The sequence below is a fragment of the Enhydra lutris genome, unplaced genomic scaffold (genome assembly GCF_002288905.1).
Source record: "Enhydra lutris kenyoni isolate GAN:26980312 unplaced genomic scaffold, ASM228890v2 scaffoldscaffold79, whole genome shotgun sequence".
Taxonomy (NCBI): domain Eukaryota; kingdom Metazoa; phylum Chordata; class Mammalia; order Carnivora; family Mustelidae; genus Enhydra; species Enhydra lutris.
Window position 1 is genome coordinate 7,155,554 of NW_019154163.1, and position 16,282 is coordinate 7,171,835.

Sequence of the window (16,282 nt, forward strand, 5' to 3'; positions counted from 1 at the left end):
CATCCTTCCCCTGGGAGGATAAGGGTGAGTGCACACCACAGGAGTCTGCAGAGTTTGGCACATGCAGAAGTGAAGATCATTTATCCCTGATGATTTACTAAAGAGAGGGGAGTGAGATCTTTCTACTCTGGTCCTGGAGATTGAGCATGGCCATTTTTATTTTGATCCTCTAAAGAGGCACAGAAAACCTTCAGGGATCAGAAGCCACACAGAGCAACTTAAAACAGCTTACACTGAGCCCAGTCCTCCAGCAAGGGGTGGTGCAACTCTGCCCAGGCAAAGACACCTGAGAATCAGTGCAGCAGGCCCCTCCCTCAGAAGACCAACTGGAAGAACAGGTGAATAGCAAGTTTACAGACCACACAGGACTGTAAAACTCCAGTGCTAGGGGAAAATAGTATATAGAATTTGAGGGTTGTTTTCAACTGGGTTCTTATTTTATCAACTCTTTGTTTGTAAGTCCTTTTTTAGCTTTTATTTTTTAAATTTACTTTTTTTAAAATTTTATTTTATTTATTTATTTGACAGAGAGAGATCACAAGTGGGCAGAGAGGCAGGCAGAGAGAGAGGGAAGCAGGTTCCCTGTTGAGCAGAGAGCCCGATGTGGGGCTCAATCCCAGGACCCTGGGATCATGACCTGAGCTGAAGGCAGAGGATGAACCCACCAAGCCACCCAGGTGCCCCTTAAATTTACTTTTTATAGATATATTCTTCACTTTTGTCTTCCTTTCACTATATTGAATTTTCTCTCTCTCTCTCTCTCTCTCTCTCTCTTTCTGTGTGTGTGTGTGTGTGTAATTTGCTTTCTTTGTTTTTGGGATTTATTGTCTTCTAAAACACAGACCAAAATACATTCAGGACCAAGTGGATCATCCTGTTTTGTCCACCTTGTAAGATTATATTCTCTCCCCCCACCCTTTTTTCCCTTTTTCTTTTTCTTTTCTGATTTCTGACCTCTTTGGATTTGTCTAGTGTATATTTTGCTTGGGTTGTGGTTGATTTTTTTGATAGTGCTCACTTCTTCATCCATTCTTCTCTGGGCAGAATGACTAGAAGGAGAAATTCACAACAAAAGAAAGAACCAGAGGTAATACTCTGCCACAGATCTAATCAATATGAATATAAAATGTCAGAACTAGCATTCAGGATAACAATTATCAAGTTACTAGCTGGACTTGAAAAAAGCATAAAAAACATTAGAGAATCACTTCGTGCAAAAATGTGGTCTAATCAGGCCAAAATAAAAAATGCTCCAACTGAGATGCAGTCTAAATTGGATTCTCTAACAGCTAGGGTAAATGAGGCTGAAAAGAGAGTCAGTGACATAGAAGACAAGTTGAAGGAAAGTAAGGAGGCTGAGGAGAAGAGAGAAAAAACAAGTAGTGGACCATGAGGGGAGGCTTCGAGAAATCAGTGATGCCATAAAACGAATTATATCAGAATTATTGGGATGTCAAAGGAGAAGAAAAAGAGACAGGGCCAGAAGGTATATTTGAGCAAACTGTAGCTGAAATCTTCCTTAATCTGGGGTGGGAAACAGGCATTCATGGCCGAGAGACAGAGAGGATCCTTCCCAAAATCAATAAAAAATAGATCAACAACCAAACATGTAATAGTGAAGCCTGCAAATTTCAGAGATAAAGAGAAAATTCTGAAAGCAGCTTCAAACAATAAGTTCCTAACCTACAGGGATAGGAATATTAGACTGGCATCAGACCTATCCACAGAACCTGGCAGGCCAGAAAATGCTGGCATAATATATTTGGGGTACTAAATGAGAAAAACATGCAGCCAAGAATACTTTAACCAGCAAAGCTGTTATTCAGAATAGAAAGAGAGATAAAGAGCTTCCAGGACAGACAGAAACTAAAAGACTATGTGACCGCCAAGCCAGCCCTACAAGAAATATTAAAGGGGATCCTGTAAGCAAAGAGAGAGCCCAAGAGTAAGATAAACCAGAAAGGAACAGAGACAATCTACAGAAATGGAGACTTTACAGGTAATATAATGGCACTAAATTAATTTCTTTCTATAGTTACTCTGAATGTAGATGGGCTACATGCTCCAATAAAAAGACACAGAGTATCAGATTTGATTAAAAAAAAAAAAGCAAGGCCCACCCATATGCTGTGTACAAGAGACTCATGTTAGACCTAAAGACACCTCCACACTAAAACTGAGGGGGTGGAAAACCATTTTTCATGCTAATGGACTTCAAAAGAAAGCTGAGGTAGCAGTCTTCATATCAGACAAACTAGATTTTAAACCAAAGACTATAGTATGAGTTGAAGAGGGACACAATATCATACTTAAAGGGTCTACCCAGCAAGAAGATCAAACAATTATAAATACTTCTGCTTCTAATTTGGGAGCAGCCAATTATATAAACCAATTAATAATCATATTAAACACATTGATAATAATACAGTAATATTAGGGGAGTTCAACACCACACAAACAGCAGTGGACAGATCATCTAAGCAGAAGATCAACAAGGAAACGAGGGCATTGAATGAGACACTGGACCAGATGGACTTCACAGATGTTTACAGAGCATTCTATTCTAAAGCAACAGAATGCACATTCTCGAGTGCACATGGAACTTTCCCTAGAATAGACCACAATAGATCACAAATAAAGTCTCAACCAACACCAAAAGATTAGGATTATTCCCTGCATATTTTCAGACCACAATGCTTTGAAACTTGAACTCAATCACAAGAGGAAATCTGGAAGGTACTCAAACACTTGGAGGTTAAAGAGCATACTATTAAAGAATGAATGAGTTAAGCAGGAAATTAACACAGATTAAAAACTTTGTTTAAGTTTTAAAGATTAAAAACAAAAATTTAAAACTTCATGGAAACTAATTAAAACAAGAACACAACTGTTCAAAACCTTTGGGACACAGCAAAGGTGATCCTAAGAGGGAAGGATATTGCAATACATGCCTCTCAAATCATTAGAAAAATCCCAAATGCACAAGCTAACCTTACACCTAAAGGACCTGGAGAAGGAACAGGAAGTAAAGTCTAAACCACGAAGAAGAGAAATGACAAAGATTAGAGCAGAAATCAATGAAATAGAAATGAGAAGAACAGGACAGATAAATGAAATTAGAATCAGTTTCCTTGAAAGAATTAATAAGATTGATAAACCCCTGGCCAGACTTATCAAAAAGAAAAGAGAGAGAATAAAATCATGAATGAAAGATATCACAACCACCACCAAAGAAATACAATTTAAAGAACATTTTATAAGCAACTAAATGCCCAAAACTAGGCAATCTGGAACAAGTGGATGCATTTCCTGTAAATTATAAACTGCCAAGACTGAAACAGGAAGAAATAGAAAATATGAACAGAACCAGTAACCAGCAAGGAAATTGAAACAAATATCAAAAACTTCCCCCTCAAAATCCCCAAGAGTTCAGGACACATGCCTTCCAAGAGGAATTCTATGAAACGTTTGAAGAAGAAATAATGTCTATTCTACTGAAGCTATTTCAAAAAGTCAAAATGGAAGGAAAACTTCCAAAATTTATTCTATGAGGCCAACGTTACCTTGATACCCAAACTGGACAAAGACCCCATCAAAAAGGAGAATTACAGACCAGTATCACTGCTGAACATGGATACCAAAATTATCACCAAGATACTAGCCAAAGGATCCAACAGTACATTGAAAAAACTATTCGCCATGACTAAGTGGGATTTATTGCTGGGCTGCAAGGATGAGTCAACATTTGCAAATTACTAAATGTGATACAGTATATTAATAAAAGAAAGGACAAGAGCAATATGATCCTCTCAAGTGATGTAGAAAAAGCATTTGACAAAATACATCTTTCTTGATTAAAACTCTCCACAGTGTATGGATCGAGGGAAATACCTCAATATCATAAAAGCCATCTATAAAAAACCCACAGCGAATATGATTCTCAATGGGTAAAAACTGAGAGCTTTTCCCCTAAGGTCAGGAACACGACAGCAGTGCTGATTGTCACCACTGTTGTTCAACATAGTATTAGAAGGCCTAACCTCAGTAATCAGACAACAAAAAGAAATAAAGGCATTCAAAATGGCAAAGAAGAAGTCAAACTCTCATTCTTTACAGATGTCATGATATTCTATGAGGAAAACCCAAAAGACTCCACCCCCAAATTGCTAGATCTGATACAGTCAGCATCATGGCAGGATATAAAATCAATGCACAGAAATCAGTTGCATTTCTATACACTAACAATGAGAAAGAAGAAAGAGAAATTAAGGCACTGATCCCATTTACAGTTGCACCCAAACCCATAAGATTCCTAGGAATAAAACCTAACTGAGGACACAAAGGATGTGTACTCTGAAAACTATAGAACACTTATGAAAGAAATTGAGTAAGACACAAAGGAATGGAAAAGCATTCCATGCTCATGGATTGGAAGAATAAATATTGTTAAAATCTCTATGCTACAGAAGCAATCTACACATTCAAGACAATCTCTATCAAAATATCATTGACATTTTCCACAAAGCTGGAACAAATAATCCTAAAATTTGTATGGAACCAGAAAAGACACTGAATAGCCAGAGTAAGGTTGAAAAAGAAAACCAAACCTGGTGGCATCACAATGCCAGAATTCAAGGTATATTACAAAGCTATAATCATCAAGACATTATGGTATGGGTACAATTGTGGACACAGAGATCAATACAACAGAATAGAAAACCCAGAAATGGATCCTCAACTCTAGGGGCAACTAATCTTCAACAAAGCAGGAAAGAAAATCCAATGGAAAAAGACAGTCTCTTCAATAAATTGTGCTGGGAAATTTGAATAGCCACATGTAGAAGAATGAAATTGTACCATTTTCTTACACCATACACAAAGATAAGCTCAAAATGGATGACAGACCTCAATGTCAGACAGGAATCTATCAAAATCCCAGAGGAGAACACAGGCAGCAACCTCAGCCACAGCAACTTCTTGCTAGATACCTTTCCAATGGCAAGGAAAACAAAAGCAAAAGTGAACTACTGGGACTTCAAGATTAAAAGCTTCTTCACAGCAAAAGAAACAGTCTACAAAACTAAAAGGCAATCTGTGGAATGGGAGAAGATAGCTGAAGATGATATAACAGATAAAGAGCTTATATCCAAGATCTATAAAGAAATTCTCAAACTCAACCCCCCCCCAAAAATAATCCAGTCAAGAAATGGCCTGAAGACATAAACAGACACTTCTCCAAAGAAGACATACAAATGGTTAACAGATACATGAAAAAATGTTCAACATCACTAGCCATCAGGGAAATACAAATCAAAACCACAATGAGATACTGCCTTATACCAGTTAGAATAGCTAAAATTAACAAGACATGAAATAACAAATATTGGTGAGGATGTGGAAAAAGGGGAACCCTCTTACACTGTTGGTGGGCATGCAAGCTGGTACAACCACTCTGGAAAACAGTATGGAGGTTCCTCAAGATGTTAAGAATAGAGCTACCCTATGACTCAGGAACTGAACTACTAGGTATTTACCCCAAAGATACAGATGTAGTGCAAAGAAGCGGCAACTGCACCCCAATGTTCATAGCAGCAATGTCTGCAATAGCCAAACTGGAAGGAGCTGAGACGTCCTTCAACAGATGAATGGATAAAGAAGATGTGGTTCATACGTAGAATGGAATATTAGCCATCAGAAAGGATAAATATCTAAAATTTACATTGACATGGATGGAACTAGAAGGGATTATGCTAAGTGAATTAAGTCAAGCAGAGAAAGACACTTATCATATGGTTTCACTCATATGTGAAACATAAGGAATAGTATGGAGGACCACAGGGAAAAGTCAGGAAAACTGAATGGGAAGAAATCAGAGAGGGAGACAGGCCATATGAAACTCATGACTCCAGGAAACAGACTGAGGGTTACAGAAGAGAGAGGGATGAAGGGATGAGTAACTGAGTGATGGGTATGAAGAGGGCATGTGTTGTGATGTGCACTGGGTGTTATACACACGTAATGAATCATTGAATACTACATGAAAAACTAATGATGTACTGTATGTTGGTTAATTGAATAGAATAATAGATATACATATAAGTAAATAAATAATAAAGTAAATTTTTTTAAAAAGTGAAAAGACACAGAGTGGGAGAAAATATTTTCCAATAATATATCTGATAAGAAACTGTATCCAGAATATATAAATAAAATTACTACTCAATAACAAAAATCCTAATAACCCAATTAAAAATGGGTGGAAGATCTGATAAAATTTTCCAGAGAAGATGTACAAATATCCAATAAGCACATGAAAAGTTGCTCAACATCTTTTGCCATTAGGGACGTGCAAATCAAAACTAGAGGGAGATACCACTTCACACTCACCAGATGAGTATAATAAATAAGACAAAATAGGATTGTTTGCAAGGATGTGGAGAAATTTGAACCTTCCTACAGTGCTAGTAGGAATGTAAAATGGTGCAGTTATTTTGGAAAACAGTCTGATAGTTCCTCAAAGTACCACTCCTAGATAGGAGCCCATTCATAATAGCCCAAATATGTAAACAACCTAAATGCCCAACAACTGATGAATGGACAAATAAAATATTTTATATCCTGGATATATCATGGAATATCATGGCAATAAAAATGAAGAAGTACTAATCCATGTTACATATGTGTTACATATGGATCCCATATTGTATGCTTCCACTTTAGAACATGCAAATCTATAGAAACAGAAGGTAGAATAATGGCTGCCTAGGGACAGGACTGGATCTTGGAGGAATGAAAAGTTACTGTTAATGGGCACAAGGTTAAGAATATTGACTATAGCCTGTGTTGTCATGAGGCTCATGACAAAATATGTCTTTTGTACATATGCTGTGTTAACCTTAAAAAATAAAACTGTCCATTATTCTATCAGTAAAAGATGGGTTTATTCAGAAATAGCAGAGAATTCCAACCTAAGGAAAGCAAGCTATGACAAAACCTTGGGTAAATCCACCAAAGGAGAAGAATACTCTTTTATAGAGGAAAGTGAGAAGTTGGGAAGGCTGTTTGTAAACAAAAAGTTTATTGGTGAAAATTGGGAGTTCCAAGTATAGTGGCTGAGATGTTGCTGGGGGAGGAGGATGCTTTCCTTCCTCCTGCTGGGGTAGTAAGGTACTGTCCATGGGGCAAGTTCTCTTTCAGGGTCTCTTCCTATAGTCTGCAATTGACTATGAGTGGTAGAGTGTGATAGCTCCCCACGTTGAACCTCCCAATTCAATTTCCTTTTATTAATTTTCACCTTTCCCCTTTTTGATCAAGATCTTTCTTTGAAAAGATCACTGATCAATAGTCAGGTTCTTTATATTTAGTTTTTTCTCCCACAGTGCCAGGAAGAAGCCTTTATGGCTATAATGTCTTACATTGGAGGGAAAGTGCATGGTATTTGGAAACCACTTAAAGCCACATTTGAGTAACAAGGAAGACTAGGAGGAAGAAACTCTCAGGCACTTCCCACCTAAAGTCTACATCTTTTCAAAGTCATAAGTGTTGGAGATGATCTTGATGTACTAACCCATTATCAGTTTACTGGGTACATCTTTTCTACAAAAAAAGGTTTAATAGTCAACAAAGTACAAAATTTAATTATACAAAACATAAGTAACATAATACTTACAAGTTGTATATGATGGTTCTAAACCAGGACTCTAGGACTGAAAGTAGCCAACTGAAATATTGACTGGCACTTATTACAACTTTAGGGAGAAAGTCGCTCCCTATAAAGATAAACCTGGAGTCTGGAAGTCTCTGCTTAAAGCAACAATGAAAGCAAAATTGTGAATACTGCAGGAGCACACTGAAAGAATTAACTGAGTGCATATGGGAAGATTCAGTACATGTATATACATAAAGCAATAGCTGATGAACTTTTTGTAAAACAGCAAAACCTCAAAAACAGTTTAAAACAGTATTTTTTTATCTTAAAAGAACTATTTAGAAGCATACGTGTTATTGATAATATAGTCTGTAAGGTTGTAAATTCAGAGACCATGAATTTGGATAAGAATCCAAAATTAGTTAACAGTTTAGATGAAAGAAAGACTTTTGTGAACTCTGAACCTTCTAACTTTTCAGAGAAGACAAGTGAAAAATTTATTTGTCACAGGATCATGATGAGACTGTTTCCAAAAGGCCAAAATCATAGAAGGTTCCCCCTTTTGTAAAATCTGGGACACTCCACAAAAGAGCTAGAAGATGTGACCATGAGAAAAATGTATACAAACCTAGTCCAGATATCTTGGGAAAGCTGCCTCATCAGATGTAATCTGTCTTAATTCCTGAAAGTTTTTACTTTAAGTTCACTACATAGTATGCAGGTTCAGTCAGGGTTTGGTGCTTTTCTTTTTTAGATGTGTCACATAAATCCAAGAATCTATTCTCTGGGGTTTGGTGGCACATGTGTTGGTTACCAGTTCCTGATGAAAGCCTTTCTAGTGAGGTTGAAGTGTCTTTATGGAGGTGTCTTTTCCAACGGAAAAATCTCCAGGTTGCAAGATGTGATGCCTGAAGTCATCATCTCCCAGGAGTGCACTGTGAAAAGACTTCAATACCAAAGCATGGTTATTTTTAATAGAAACAATTAAGTCTTTATAGTATTGAAGTATATCTCTTCATATCAACTGTGGGTCAGAGGAGGCAGGGGCCAAATGCAGGGGACATCTTCTGAGTATCTTAAAAGATTTATGAGCTTATGAATTCCTAAGGGGGTGGATCCGAGCGAGATTTAGAAGGACCAGCAATTATGCTTTACGCCAGTTTTTGGAGAGTCTCTACAAATTTTGTTGATTAAGTCTTAATAGTGCCATTAGTGAGTGTGACTAACTCTGAAGATTGAAGATTGTATGCACAATGAAAGTATTGTAACACAGGCAAAACACAGAATTGTTGAAGCACCTGACCAGTAAAATATGTTCCCCAATCACTATAAAGTTCAAGATGGGTTCCCCAGGTAGGGATAATCATTTCTAAGAGAAGAGCCATTGGCTTATCTACAAGAAAAGTTTAGTTCCAATGAGAAAACATACAAACCATGACGAAAACATATGAACATCCACGAGGTGGAGAAGCTGTGTGAAATCCATTTGTACAAACAGGTTTCCCTGGATTGTGGTTTGGACAGGTGGGACAAGCAAAGTAGGCACCTCTTGCAAGCTTATTAACTTTTGCTCACCAATACTTGTTCATAAATGCTATCATTTTGTCAGTAGATCAATGGTTTAATGCATATACAGTTGTAAATAGTGGGAATTTCAGAATGTCTGGTAAACTGGATTATTATTTGGTTCAGACCAGAGTTCTCTTTTTATTGAGCCAGAAATTATTAGATTTCCATTTTTTCCCTTTCTGGGGCCAATTGCTGGGTATCTCTTGTCAATTTTTCTAAAACTTATAACTTGGGAGAACATCCCCTTGGAAAATGACAGGGGTCTGGCTATGGGTATCCTTGAGAGCAACATTTTTTGTTGGGAATATCAGTGAGGTGGATTACTTTGGTCTCCAAGATGTGGAGTCTGGAATGTCCAGGAACCTTAATAGCCAAAGAAGGTGACAAAACTATGGCATCAAATAAATGTTTGGACATAGGAACCATTTTTAATATTGTTTCTGTTGAAGGCAAGGACATCTCATTGTATAATATTTTATTACTCATGGGATACCCCAAAGGCATACCAACTATTGGTATAAATGTTTGTACTTTTGCCCTTGGCTAAAGTGAAAGAAGCTTGAGTAAGTGTGTATAATTCAGCCTGTTGGGCTGAAGTAGCCAAACTGTAAAGGTGCCATCTTAATCACTTCAAAAGTAGTTATAATGGTATGCCCAATACAATATTTATTTTATTCTTTAAATTAGAACTACCAATAAACCATGAAAAATATGCATTGGTTAGAGGAGTTATTTCTAAATTGTCATGGGGAGTCAAAAGTTAACCCATCAGAATTAAGCAGGTGTGATGATTTTCATCTGGATCCAAATGTAGTCCTTGTTTTGAGATCTGATGCCTTCAGTATCTAACCTGAGGCAAATAAACTGCAATTGTTCTCTAGAGAACTTATGACCTTTAAGGCCAAAAGTTAAACAGGTGAATGCTATCTTCCTGTGAAGAGGTTTGAGAAGTGGGGAGCAGAGAAGCAAATTATCTGCATATTGTAACAAAGTAGAGCCTACAGAAAATTTTATTATCATTTAAATCAGTTTGTAAGGTTTGTGAAAAGTAAGAAGGACTATCTGTGAAACCCTGGAGCATTACTGCCCAGGTATATTTCCATTCTTCCCAAGTGAAATCAAAAAGTGAAATCAGCTACCCTTAATCAACTGGAATACTAATAATGCAGTGTGTAAGTTGATTACAGTGAAAAATTTGCTTTCAGTGGTAATGAATACCAGTAGTGTATGGGGGTTAGGAACAGTGGGGTACCAAGAGATAACAATGTTATTTATTATTCAGAGTTCCTAGACAAACATCCATCCTCAGCCTTGGGTTTTCTCACAGGTAAGATAGGGGTGTTACAGGGACTAATGCAGACCCTGGGCCTTATAATCTAGTATGGACCTGCCCTGAAGGTCTTCTTTACTTATAAGCATTGTTATTCTGGAGAGAGATTTTGAGCAATCTTTTTGAATCTTGGAGGTACACTATCAATTCTGCCAATATCATGATGTTGAGGATTTTGCCCATTAAGAGAATGGTAGCTGATTTAATAGGTATAAATGATCAGTGTCCCCTGATTTAGCTATAGTGCCATCAGAGACAGGACAGATAAGTTGGTGAAGGGTCATTTATTTCCCCTGGTTGGCTATTTTGGTTACTATTGTCAAATAATAGAATTGTTTCCCCCTTTGGGGAAAAATTCTGGTGTGATAATTTTCTATGAAATCTTGGCCCAATAAATTCATAGCGGGTGGAGGAACTAAGAAGAAAAAGGGTGAGTATCCCTCAAAAGGCCTAGGCAGAAGGGAATAGGTTAAGAGAAAGAAATCTGTTAAGGTTTATTGGATACAACCACTATTTGAACTGTTTCAGTATTCTAAGACAGGGACTGCTTTATAGCGGTGAGGTTAAGCACCAAGAATGTAGCTCCAGTGTCAATAAGGACAAAGAGAAATGTTCATTCCCGATCTGGAAAGTGGGGTTTTTTGATCCATTTAACAAGGAAGAGTGCAAAGAACCCCTGTAGTTCTTCAGGGCCCCATCATTGTAAATTAGGGAGACATGGGAAATGTTGGTTAGAGAGCTCAAGGTGCCTGGAGCACTTAAATTTATAACAATCTTTTTTTTCTTTTTTTTTTTAAGTGTCCTGGTTCTTTACAATAATACCATAAACTAGAAGGCTTTTAGTTTTGCTTAGGGGCCTTCATTTGCTGAAATTAAAAATTGAGAATTTTAATGGTTTCTCTTTTAGGTGGCTCATCGAGGATGCAAATTAGCAGGCCCTTTAACTAAAAGAGAATAATCCTGATTCAGGCCATTAATGAATACAGAGTTAAATGCTACCCAGGTGGTTTTAACATCTAAAGGAAGACCAAAGTTTTCTTTAAAAGACAATTTGGATTTGACTATAATAGTCATAAACAGGTTCATGAGACTTTGGGTGCAAGCCTGAATTTTGTTCCAATTAGCAGGCTTAGAAAAAGCAACTGTAACTGCTCTGTGGAGATTTCCAGTGAGTGATCTACCATCTTGCCAAAGCTTAGGGCTTTGTTTCTCTAAATCCCCCTCAGGATGTTCCCTTCTGGCTAGTTTCATCCAATGTTTGGCTTGATCTTCACAACATGTGGATTAATTGATATAAATCTGGGAACCCAGGTTGATAAGCTGAAATAGCTGCCCTAAAATTTTTAGCAAACCTATGGGGGCCATCAGTCACTGTAAGAAACTCAAACTATGGTTTGCAATTCACTCTTATTCCAGGGAACATAAAAAACTTGATATTTACTTCAATCTTCAGAAGATTTAATTTAAAGAGGCAGGTTTCATTAGGTTCAGGAGAGGAGTGGGGGAAGATTCAGAGGACAAGGAAAGTTTGGCAGAGAGAAGATATGAAATGGTGCAAGTGGCAGGGCCCAAGCACAACATGGCCACCGCATGTCTGCAGACAAAGAAGACTGGGGAGGAAAAAGGGAGGCCCCACAAGTCATTTTGATTTCTTTCAATTGTTTCCTTCAGTTAATTTAGAAACAGTGTTTTAAAAAAAGTTTTTAAAGATTGTATTTATTTATTTAGGAGAGATAGCAAAAGAGAGAGAGCGCACAAGCAGGGAGAGGGGCAGAAGGAGAGGGAGGACCAGACTCCCTGCTAAGCTGGGAGCCCAATGTAGGGGTTGATCCCAGGACTCTGGGATCATGACCTGAGCTGAAAGCAGATGCTTAACCAACTGAGCCACCCAGGCGCCCTAGAAATGGTATTTTGCTGAAGGAACTTAAAATCCTGAAACATCTGGAAGCCTCAAGGTACCATTTAGAATTGGCATCCCATTCAGTTTTTTTTTTTTTTCTCTTGAGAAACCATGGTTTTCTAATTTGATTTTGAATGAAACAAGTTTGGTGAGATTGGAAGTTTTCTGTAATGGCAATTTAATCTCTAAATTGCATTTGGTTAAAACACTACATGAGAAAATATTGCTAGAACGGATTCATGAATTCAGTAAAGTTGCAAGATGCAAAATCAAAGTGCAGAATCTGTTGCATTTCTATACCCTAATAATGAAGCAACAGAAAATCAAGGAATCAATCCCTTTGCAATTGCACCAAAACCTGAAAGATACATAGGAGTAAACCCAACCAAAGAGGTGAAAGACCTGTATTCCGAAAACTATAAAACACTGATGAAAGAAATTGAAGATGACACAAAGAAATGGAAAGACATTCTCCCTGCTCATGGATTGGAAGACCAAATATTGTTAAAGTGTCTATACTATCCAAAGCAATCTTCATCAAAATACCAACAGGGGGAAAAATACCAGTAGAGACACCTCAGTGGCTCAGTTGGTTAGGCATCTGCCTTCAGCTCAGGTCATGATCCCAGGGTCCTGGGATTGAGCCCAACACTGGGCTCCTTGCTCAGCAGGGAGTCTGATACTTCCTCTTCCCTGCCCCTCTCCCCACTCATGCCCTCTCTCTCTCTCTCTCTCTCTCCTTCTCTCAAATAAAGAAAGAAAATCTTTACAAAAATACCAATAGTGTTTTTCACAGAGCAAGGACAAACAATCCTAAAATTTGTACGGAACCACGGAAGACCATGAATAGTCAAAGCAACCTTGAAAAGGAAAAGCAAAGCTGGAAGCATCACAATTCCAGACTTCAACTTATAGTACAAAACTGAAGTGATCAAAACAGTATTATACTGGCACAAAAATAGACACATAGATCAATGGAACAGATTAGAGAACCCAGAAGTGGACCCAAAACCATATGGTCAAATAATCTTTGACAAAGCAGGAAAGAATATCCAATGGAAAAAAGACAGTCTCCTCAACAAATGGTGTTGGTGAAAACTGGACAGCCAGATGCAGAAGAATGAAACTGGACCACTTGTTTACACCAAACACAAAAATAAAATCAAAATGGATGAAAGACCTACATGTGAGACAGGAAACCATTAAGATCCTCTAGAAGAACACAGACAGTAACTTCTTTGACACTGGCCATACCAACTTCTTGCTAGCATGTCTCCTGAGGCAAGAGAAACAAAAACAAAAATAAGCTATTGGGACTTTATCAAAATAAAATCCTTCTGCACAGTGAAGGAAACAATCAATAAAACTAAAAGGCAACCTATGGAATGGGAGAAGATAGCTGTAAATGACATATCTGATAAAGGGTTTGTATCCAAAATATATAAAGAACTTATCAAACTGAACACCCAAAAAAACAATCCAATTAAAAAATGGGCAGAAGACATGAATAGATATTTTTCCAAAGAAGACATCCAAATGACCAACAGACACATGAAAAGATGTTCAACATCACTCACCATCAGGGACAAACTACGAATAGCGTTATCTATAATAGCCAAATTATGGAAAGAGCCCCGATGCCCATCAAGTGATGAATGGATAAAGAAGCTGTGAGTCATACATATATATATAGATAGATATAGATATATAGATATATGTGTATATATCTATATATATATAGAGAGAGAGAGAGAATGGAATATTACTCAGCCATAAAAAAGAATGAAATCTTACCATTTGCAAGGACATGAATAGAGCTAGAAAGTATTAAGCTAAGTGAAATAATTCAGTCAGAGAAAGATAAATAACATTTTATTTCACTCATATGTGGAATTTAAGAAACAAAATAAACAAGCGAAGGGAAAAAGAGAAGCAAGCCAAGAAACAGACTCAACAATAGAGAACAAACTGATGGTTACCAGAAGAAGGTGGGTGTAGTATGGGTTAAATAGGTGATGGGGATTAAGGAGTGCACTTGTGATGAGCATTAGGCATAGTATGTAAGTGTTTAACCACTAAATTGTACACCTATAACTAATATTACATTTTATGCTAACTGAAATTTAAATAAAAACTTAAAAGAATAAAAAAATGAAAGAAAAAAAGAACTTATTTTGACTAAGTTGGTCCACATGATTAAAAATATGCATGACAGGGGACCTTAGTTTCTAACCATAAAACTGGCTGGAGTCTCAGAAAGGGGAGGTGGACTCAAAACATTTTGATGACTGGGATTCCATTTTTTTTTTCTCTTTTTTTTTTTTTTTAATTTTATTTTTTATAAACATATATTTTTATCCCCAGGGGTACAGGTCTGTGAATCGCCAGGTTTACACACTTCACAGCACTCACCATAGCACATACCCTCCCCAATGTCCATAATCCCAACCCCCAACCCCCTCCCCCCATTAACCCTCAGTTTGTTTTGTGAGATTAAGAGTCACTTATGGTTTGTCTCCCTCCCAATCCCATCTTGTTTCATTTACTCTTCTCCTACCCCCTTAAGCCCCCATGTTGCATCTCCTCTCCCTCATATCAGGGAGATCATATGATAGTTGTCTTTCTCCGATTGACTTATTTCGCTAAGCATGATACCCTCTAGTTCCATCCATGTCGTCGCAAATGGCAAGATTTCATTTCTTTTGATGGCTGCATAGTATTCCATTGTGTATATATACCACATCTTCTTTATCCATTCGTCTGTTGATGGACATCTAGGTTCTTTCCATACTTTGGCTATTGTAGACATTGCTGCTATAAACATTCGGGTGCACGTGCCCCTTCGGATCACTACGTTTGTATCTTTAGGGTAAATACCCAGCAGTGCAATTGCTGGGTCATAGGGTAGTTCTATTTTCAACATTTTGAGGAACCTCCATGCTGTTTTCCAGAGTGGTTGCACCAGCTTGCATTCCCACCAACAGTGTAGGAGGGTTCCCCTTTCTCCGCATCCTCGCCAGCATCTGTCATTTCCTGACTTGTTAATTTTAGCCATTCTGACTGGTGTGAGGTGGTATCTCACTGTGGTTTTGATTTGTATTTCCCTGATGCCGAGTGACGTGGAGCACTTTTTCATGTGTCTGTTGGCCATCTGGATGTCTTCTTTGCAGAAATGTCTGTTCATGTCCTCTGCCCATTTCTTGATTGGATTATTTGTTCTTTGCGTGTTGAGTTTGCTAAGTTCTTTATAGATTTTGGACACTAGCCCTTTATCCGATATGTCATTTGCAAATATCTTCTCCCATTCTGTCAGTTGTCTTTTGGTTTTGTTAACTGTTTCCTTTGCTGTGCAAAAGCTTTTGATCTTGATAAAATCCCAATAGTTCATTTTTGCCCTTGCTTCCCTTGCCTTTGGCGATGTTCCTAGGAAGATGTTGCTGCGGTTGAGGTCGAAGAGGTTGCTGCCTGTGTTCTCCTCAAGGATTTTGATGGATTCCTTTCTCACATTGAGATCCTTCATCCATTTTGAGTCTATTTTCGTGTGTGGTGTAAGGAAATGATCCAATTTCATTTTTCTGCATGTGGCTGTCCAATTTTCCCAACTCCATTTGTTGAAGAGGCTGTCTTTTTTCCATTGGATATTCTTTCCTGCTTTGTCGAAGATTAGTTGACCATAGAGTTGAGGGTCTATTTCTGGGCTCTCTATTCTGTTCCATTGATCTATGTGTCTGTTTTTGTGCCAGTACCATGCTGTCTTGATGATGACAGCTTTGTAATAGAGCTTGAAGTCTGGAATTGTGATGCCACCAACTTTGGCTTTCTTTTTCAATATTGC